The sequence below is a fragment of the Cebus imitator genome, unplaced genomic scaffold (assembly GCF_001604975.1).
Source record: "Cebus imitator isolate Cc_AM_T3 unplaced genomic scaffold, Cebus_imitator-1.0 Scaffold2, whole genome shotgun sequence".
Classification (NCBI taxonomy): domain Eukaryota; kingdom Metazoa; phylum Chordata; class Mammalia; order Primates; family Cebidae; genus Cebus; species Cebus imitator.
Genome location: NW_016107317.1, coordinates 2,950,181 through 2,957,831, shown reverse-complemented (window position 1 = coordinate 2,957,831; position 7,651 = coordinate 2,950,181). Strand labels below are relative to the sequence as shown.

Genomic DNA, 7,651 nt, shown 5'->3' with positions numbered 1-7,651 from the left:
AGCTATAGGCTCTACACTCTTGCGTGCACATTCATGCATCTCCACGTCACACAGGCTGTCATGCTCGCACATGTGCCATTAATTGACAAGAATGCTGCTAAAGTTGGCTGATCGAGAGATAGGCTGTGCAAAGGAACAGGATTTGAGGCAGCCCAGGGTTTCCTCTTCAAGTAGGTTTAAAACAATTTTTTTTTCTCACTAACTTCCTTCCTGTTCTAACTGCCAGTACTCAGAAGTCAGAGTTGAGAGACAGAGGCACCCCGGACAGAGACGCGAAGCACTGAATGTAAGTTCAAATACCTCGGGCTGGGGAGGCTTCAGGTGGGCACAGAGCTAAGCCGGCAACCTCTCAACGGGGCTGCCACCCTCTACCATTTGTTTATTTGTTTTTGTAGAGGGGCAGTTTTCCTTTAAAACAATATCATGATCGAAAATTGCTAAGGAGGCTGCAGAGAAGGGGAAGTTAGAGAAGGGAAGGGTGGCAGTGGCTCAGGGGAGGAGGCTTCAGGAGGGAGGGTAGAGGGTGCCTGCAGCCCAGAAGGTGCAATCCTGAATGTTCTGGAGAAGCGCTCTGAGAACACGCACTGGGAGTGCCTGGAGGGGTTTCCTGCATGGTAGGAGCAGGCACCTGGCCAGGCTCAGGAGAAAAAGACTGTAGATCCAAACTGATAGGGACTGTGCTGGTAGATGGTGTGTTGTGCTGGGGTGGAGATGTGTGGTTTCCTGTTTTCAAGCAGACAATGTAAAAGGCTGGTTGATAGAGAAAAAAAAATGGTTCGAAGTTGTCACATATTAAACTGTCTTCCACTAAAGAATTTTCTGGTGATAGAAGAGAAATGCATAACGAAATCCTCCCTTAGAGTGCAGGGAATTTAGCCCTCAAAGGGGAAGTATGGTATAGCACATTGTTGTGTACTCATGAGTCATACAGTGAGAGAATTCCCACCACTGACAAAAACTGTGCATTAAATTCTTGCAGTCGGATAGGCAAAAAGCTTGTTGCTGTTGTTGTTAATAATAATAATGGCATTTTACATGTGAGATAACTAAAAGCAAACATGGAAAACACCAAATAACTTATTAAGAGGCAGGTTTTAGAATAATTCAAGCGGGCCCAGCTAGGACATCTGATCAGTGGGCCTTCCAAATGTCAAGGTCTGACTTTCGGCCACCATTAGGGGAAGTGCTTGAGGTATGAACCGAAACACTTTCTTCCCTTTTGGAGGACTTCCCAGCCAGCACATTTCATAAAGATAATCCGTAATTTAAACTCTAGACCCATGGGAACTTGAAGTGTGGGTCTGATAAGCTCTGGGCAGTTCTTCAGAGTGGGCAAAGGTGGAGTGCTGTCACCCAGAGGGCTCATGGTCACCCCTTCACATGAAGACCAAGAGCTACTGGAGTCAGGGTTGGTCTGGCATTCCTCCGTGCAGGGATGGTCACCACAGGAGATCAAGAGGATCATGTCGGCCTGTTGGCCGGGGGAGGGGAGCGCAGAGGTCTAGTCGCTAACCGGCATCGTGAATCTTGCTATTGGCTTTGAGTGTTTTTAATTTATAAGACTATATTCTTTCTCAAAGCAAAAATAGCACAAGCTTAGTAACAAGAGCATCTTACTGTTTTGTGAGATGTGTGAAATTGCAAGAGAACAGTTCTTTCTCCATCCGTGCTTCACAGACGCGAAACATGAGTACGAACCATTCTGTCACTGAACAGAAAGAGGCGAGCGATTTTCAGGCCTTGACTGGAATTTGGTCCTTCCTTGTTTTGGAGAATACGAATTTGTCCCTAGGGAAGTAGGCTCTGAACATCAAGGTTCTGTTTTCAGCAGACGCTCAGCACAACAGAGTCATTCTGAGGGAAAGACGTGGGTCTGAACTCATTTGGGAGAGCACAGTATATGACGAACGTCAGCCAGCAGGAAAAGAAAAGACCTGGGGAATCAAAATTATGCAGATAGAAAAAGAGAACCAACAATTGTTGAGTGACCTTTTTGTGTCAGGCCTGGTGATAGAAACTTTCAAATTTGTTCCTAAGAAGAATGCGAAAGTGTTCAATAATTTGACTAAAATAACACACTGATTCAAAGTGGATCAATAGCCACAATGCGTCCGAATTGCACTTTGGAGTGCGGTTCGCAAGGCATGGTGGTGCGCGCCTGTAGTCCCAGCTACTCAGGAGCCTCAGGTGATCCTCCTGCCTCAGCCTCACAAGTAGCTGGGACTATAGGCGCGCACCACCACACCGGTTAACTTTACTGTTTTTAGTAGAGACAGGGTTTCTCCATGTTGCCAAGGCTGGTCTCGAACTCCTGGGCTTAAGCAATCCACCTGCCTTGGCCTCCCAAAGTTCTGGGATTAAAGGTGTGAGCCACCACTTGTGTCCTATTATTTTCTTTTTGAGACAGGTCTTACTCTGTCCCCCAAGCTGAAGAGCATGGGCATGAACACAGCTCAGTGCAGCCTCGACCTCCCGAAGCTCAGGTGATCTTCTCATGTTCTTTAGGAAGAATCACATGGAAGAAATTTTCTCCAGTTCCACATTTTGAGAGTCCCTATTTCTAATTTATGTTACTGCTGCCCAGGATCCTGTATTTGAGTCTATACTGGCATACCCAGAGATGAGTCTCATATTGCCCCTGAAACACCAGCAACATTTATCTGTGCAATAAGCCCATCCTGAATCGCCCTGTGTTGTATTATTCTCTGGTGTCCTCAGCCAGAGAGTAAATTTTACCTCTGGTAAAAATTCACTTAGGCTTTCTTAAAGAACCTGATAGTCTTAGCACAAATGGTCATTTAAAAAAATTCTCTCTCACTTCTGTCTTTTAATGCTAATTTAAAACTTTTGTGAATATTTTGAGATACTGAAGGCAATGACTTCCTTAATGCTCAGATTTCTTTAAGGATTATTAATATTTGTGAAGGTATCTGGTGGCATGACTTCACACATTGGGCATTCAGAAAAGCTCACTGGATCTCTTGTGTTCTTTCTCTTGGTACATACGAATGTGGGTTGGAAAAATATGCCGTGAATGCACAGGCAAAAAATAAGTTGTTTCTCTCACAAAGAGAAATGGCAAGGAATTATGTTTCTAGTAATTTGTGCCTTTATCTGGATTGATTACAATGTTTATTGTCTCTTACAAAATGATCTTGTCTTTGGTTGTTCTCGTCCAGTTTTGAAGTTTTCATAGTCCTTCGGGGGGCTGAGGTAGTAGAAAGCAGCACTGCACAGATCCAAAACATGAGGACTAACCATGAGGAAAGCGGGGGTATGGATTCCTCCATGTCACCAGGGATGGGGCGGTGGGGAGAGGGTGGAATCCAGACCCAAGAAGGTTTCCGGTGTCCTGAGAGACAAACTTGCAATCCCCCAATACGCCAAATCGCCAATCAACCAGCACAGCACATCCAAATCCTTGACTAGCTCTGAAATGTCGCCAGTCTTTTAGAGATGGCCCAAGTCTCCAGACCCACGCTAGACTCACAGCCCAATATAGGGAAAGTCAGACATACCCTAGTCATCAGGGAAAGTGGAGATAACAGGAGTTACAGAGAATGCTGATGCTTACATAGGAACTTCTCTGACAGAAATCCCCTACTTCTGGTACTTCCACGTTTCTCTCTCCTCCCTCTCTCTCCTTCTCCCTTCTCCCTCTTCTCCTCTCTCTCTCTCTCTCTCTCTCTCTCTCTCTTCCCCCACTTCCTTCTCTCTCTCTCTCTCATCTCTATGTTTTCTACCTAAAACATCAATACCCATGGCTCTGGGTCTAGATGCATAATCCAGCACATTTGCAGATCCAGCTTGGGGACCTGAGTTAAGCGTCCATGGTATTTTGCTCCAAAGCCAGAGGGAATTCTCTTCATTAGCTGTGCCTGTGTTCACTGACATTTCTCATCATTCACAGAGTAACCTCTGGTTTCAGTTAAGAAAGTAACCAATAAATAAAATATAAAATTAAATTGTTTACATGGAAGTTTTGAAAAGAAATACAATAGTCATAGTGTTATTTTAAGGTTGATTCAGTTTTTACACAATCCTTGCAATTCCACAGAACTTCTTGTCTCTTTAGTACTCCTGAAAGACAAAAATCTATTTTTAAGGAGGAAGGAGTGGGGACATAGTCAGCTCCCATCCAGGGGAAAGCATTCGGTATGGAAGCAGTTACCTAGCTTCACTGAAACTTTGCAACAAAACAGATCGTATCAGGGCAGGGAAGGAAGAAAAGGAAGTGAACAAATATTCATTGAACATCTCTTCTTGGCCAGTATAGTCCTAGAATTTTTCATATGTTTTTTCTAATCTTTCAATGCCATAAAGAAGAATTAGTATCCCCATTTTACTGGTGGTAAAACTGAGGCTGAGTGAAATTAGTAACTCACCTGCATCCTGTAATATTGCAGAGCCGGGTTTTGAATCCCTGGTCCATCTGACTTAAAATCTATGTTCTGTGAGACATGAAAGTCACCTTTCTCTGAATTAACCCGGGTAATTTGTTTCATATCCCAAAGCTGGATCTTTAAAATTGTGCTGAATTACGCATCTAGACACACAGGCCGTGGGTATTAGTGTATTAGGTAGAAGAGATAGAGGTGAGAGAGAAAAGGAAGTGGGGTAAGGGAGAGAGAGAAAGAGGAGAGAGAGAGGATAGAGACAGGAGAAAGAGAGAGAGAGGAGAGAGAGTAATGTGGAAGTACCAGAAGCAGGGGATTTCTATCAGAGAAGTTCCTATGTAAATTTAAAGTCTGTAACTCCTGAGTTTAAATTTAAACTCCTGAGTTTAATTCTTGAGCTTAAACTCAGGAGTGCTACCTTTTCCTGTCCTCAATTCATTTAGAGCTGCGTTAATGAAACAGATGATCCTCTATCCTGAGATAGGTGTAAATTTTTAAGTGTAATTCACTTTCAATGTCTTGGAAATGTCACTGAACTTGCAAGCAAAACAATGATTTCTGCTGTGTCATATGCATGCTGTGAGTAACCATCCTAATTGAATTTGGCATTTTAATTGAGCCCGAGAAGATTAAGTCCCCATCTCAGCACATCTAATGCTTGGCAATGCTTTGCTGAATAGCAAACATGGGGATTTGAGGGCTCCACTGTGAAAGTTAATCTGTGTGGGCATCTGTGAAACAGAAAATAGAGAAAATTGGAGTACCAAGCATGTGGGAAAACATGATATGTGCTTTGGGGTCTAACAAATGGGTTCCACGTTAACCTGGTTAAACATATAATTGTTAATTCTCCATTTCATTCCTGTGCAAAGGACCAAAGTCAAAAACAGACAAAACCCAAATCTGCTCTTTGTGGGATGGTGGATGAGCAGTTGAGGAAGGTGAGGAAAGCCCACCCAGAAGATTCTATGCTGATGGGCTGAGTCCTCCCCAGCTGCCCGACTTCCTTTTTTCTTTTCTCATTTCACAAGCTTCTTTAAATTAGACAGCATTTGAGTCATTAAATTAAGCAGGGGCCTCAGAGCTCCTCTCATGCCACGACTTCATTTTGCAGAAAATGAAACTGGGGCCCAGAAAGGTTAAGCAACTTGCACGAGGTAACGCAGGAACCGAGTTGCACTGAACCATCGTTATCTGACACTTCCCTGCTTTGTTAAAGCTGCCTCTGCAGAGCTTGCAAAGAAGCATTTACCTCTGCTTGTGCACCTCCAGGTAGATTCCCAAGATAGCTAACAAACTCTAATTTAATTATAACTTCTCAAAGACAACTAAAGCAATAAAGCATACTGCCTAAAAGTCAGACAACCTGGACTCAGATATTAATTCTGCCTCTCACACGGCCTGTCTTCTTAGGGAAGTTACTAACCTGAACTGTGGTTTCCAGGTCTGGAAAAGAGCATGACGGTTCTGATAAAGTTGTTGTGAGAACTCAATCAGATAATCCATGAGAAGCACTTAGCACTGCATATGATAACGGTTACAATTTTATCGATAATATCAATATTGTAATAAGAAAATCAGTTGTCCTTTAGATAATGGGATTGAAAAACAGTCTAGAATTTTCATAAAATTCCTATTCTCGTTTCAGCACACATCTGTAAAATGGGAGGACAAAAAGAGAAAATTGGTGTTTGTGGTTGAATATACACATATGTAGTTTGAGAAATCATTGCCGAACTATATATGCCATTTATGGCTGGGGCTTCAGGAGAAACTGAGGTTACCCAGATATAACATCAAAAACACAGCACATTGCTAATAATATTATCATGTACTTCAGTTTTTGCTAAAGAGGAGATCGTAGGTGCTCTTGCCACATGCACAAAAGCCAGTGAGATGATGGATATTTGCTTGACGATAGTAACCTTTTCACTATCTCTGTATCCCACACGTTATATTCTACATCCTAAATACATACAATAAATATTTTTTTAAATTGATTCATAGGAGGTATTTATGTATTCCAGATATTAATCTCTTGTTACTGTATGTGTTGCAAATGCCTCCTTTTTAGAATCCAGACCATTACTCATTTCAGTATCTATATGGTGATACTACGAATAGAAATTTTAAATGTTTGTGTAATTGAAATATTCGATATTTTCTTCTTTGTCTCAGTTTCTGCATTTGTAAAATGTAACTAATTGTGCGTGCCTCACAATGTTGCAATGACTGAATGAAATAATGCATGCAAAGCACTTATCCCATAATAGCTGAGTTTTGGGCTCATAAGTGTTCGGTAACAATTTGCTGTTTTTATTAGGGTACACTTTATTATGCAAAACCTGTTGGGTGAAAGAAAAACAATTTTATGTCTGGAAGAAAAATAAATAAAATAAAAAATGCAGCATTTTGGGGGATTCACATACATTTTAAATTTTAAATTTCCTTTTAAAGATTAATTTTATTGCATATATTTAAGGTATATAACATAATGCTTTGGGATACACATTGATAATAAACATGCTACTATAGTGAAGCAAATTAACATATTCATCTTCTCACATAGTTACCTTATTTTTTGTTTTCGTGCCAAGATCAGCTAATGTCTATTCATTTAGCATGGGGATTCACATATATTTTAAATAATAAAACAGAGACAGATATTCTCTCATATTCACAGGTGAAATAAGGTAACTGAATGTCTGGTAGCTTAGCTGACACATGGCTGCAGGTCAGGAGAAATATGCAGAGGCCTTAGAAAAGTGATCATCTAGAGATGATGTGCTCTAAAGGCCAACTCCTGCACCTACCTGCATCTGGGCTCCTCTGCCAGGCTTTGTGGTCATGTGCCCTCAGACGCAGGTGTCACCTGATATATTCTTGCTTCAACATATTCAACATTTTGAGTAGGTGGACATGACCCTGAGCTTGAGACTAAGTTGTGTCAATGATCTGGCCGAGCCCCAGGAAAAAGTAAGCTTCTGGCTAGGCAGGGTGGCTCACACCTATAATCCCAGCATTTTGGGAGGCCAAGGCAGGTGGATCTCTTGAGCTCAGGAGTTCAAGACCAACCTGGGGAACATGGGGAAATCCAATCTCTACCAAAACTACAAAAGAATAGCCAGGCAGGTGGTGCATGCCTGTAGTCCCAGCTGCTTGGGAGGCTGAGGCAGGAGAATTGCCTGAGTCCAAGAGGTGGAGATTGTAGTCCAGGAGGTGGACATCTGTGTGACAGAGTGAAACCATGTCAA

General features: G+C 42.1%; 1 protein-coding gene across 1 annotated transcript in view; it reads left to right on the top strand.

The window, feature by feature from the left end:
- ARHGDIB (Rho GDP dissociation inhibitor beta) overlaps positions 1 to 7,651 on the top strand; it is a 19,823-nt gene continuing 12,172 nt past the window's right edge. Inside the window, exon 1 of the mRNA XM_017528520.2 lies at positions 1 to 286. The gene's annotated coding sequence lies outside the window, so the exon portion shown is untranslated. The remainder of the gene's footprint in view (positions 287 to 7,651) is intronic.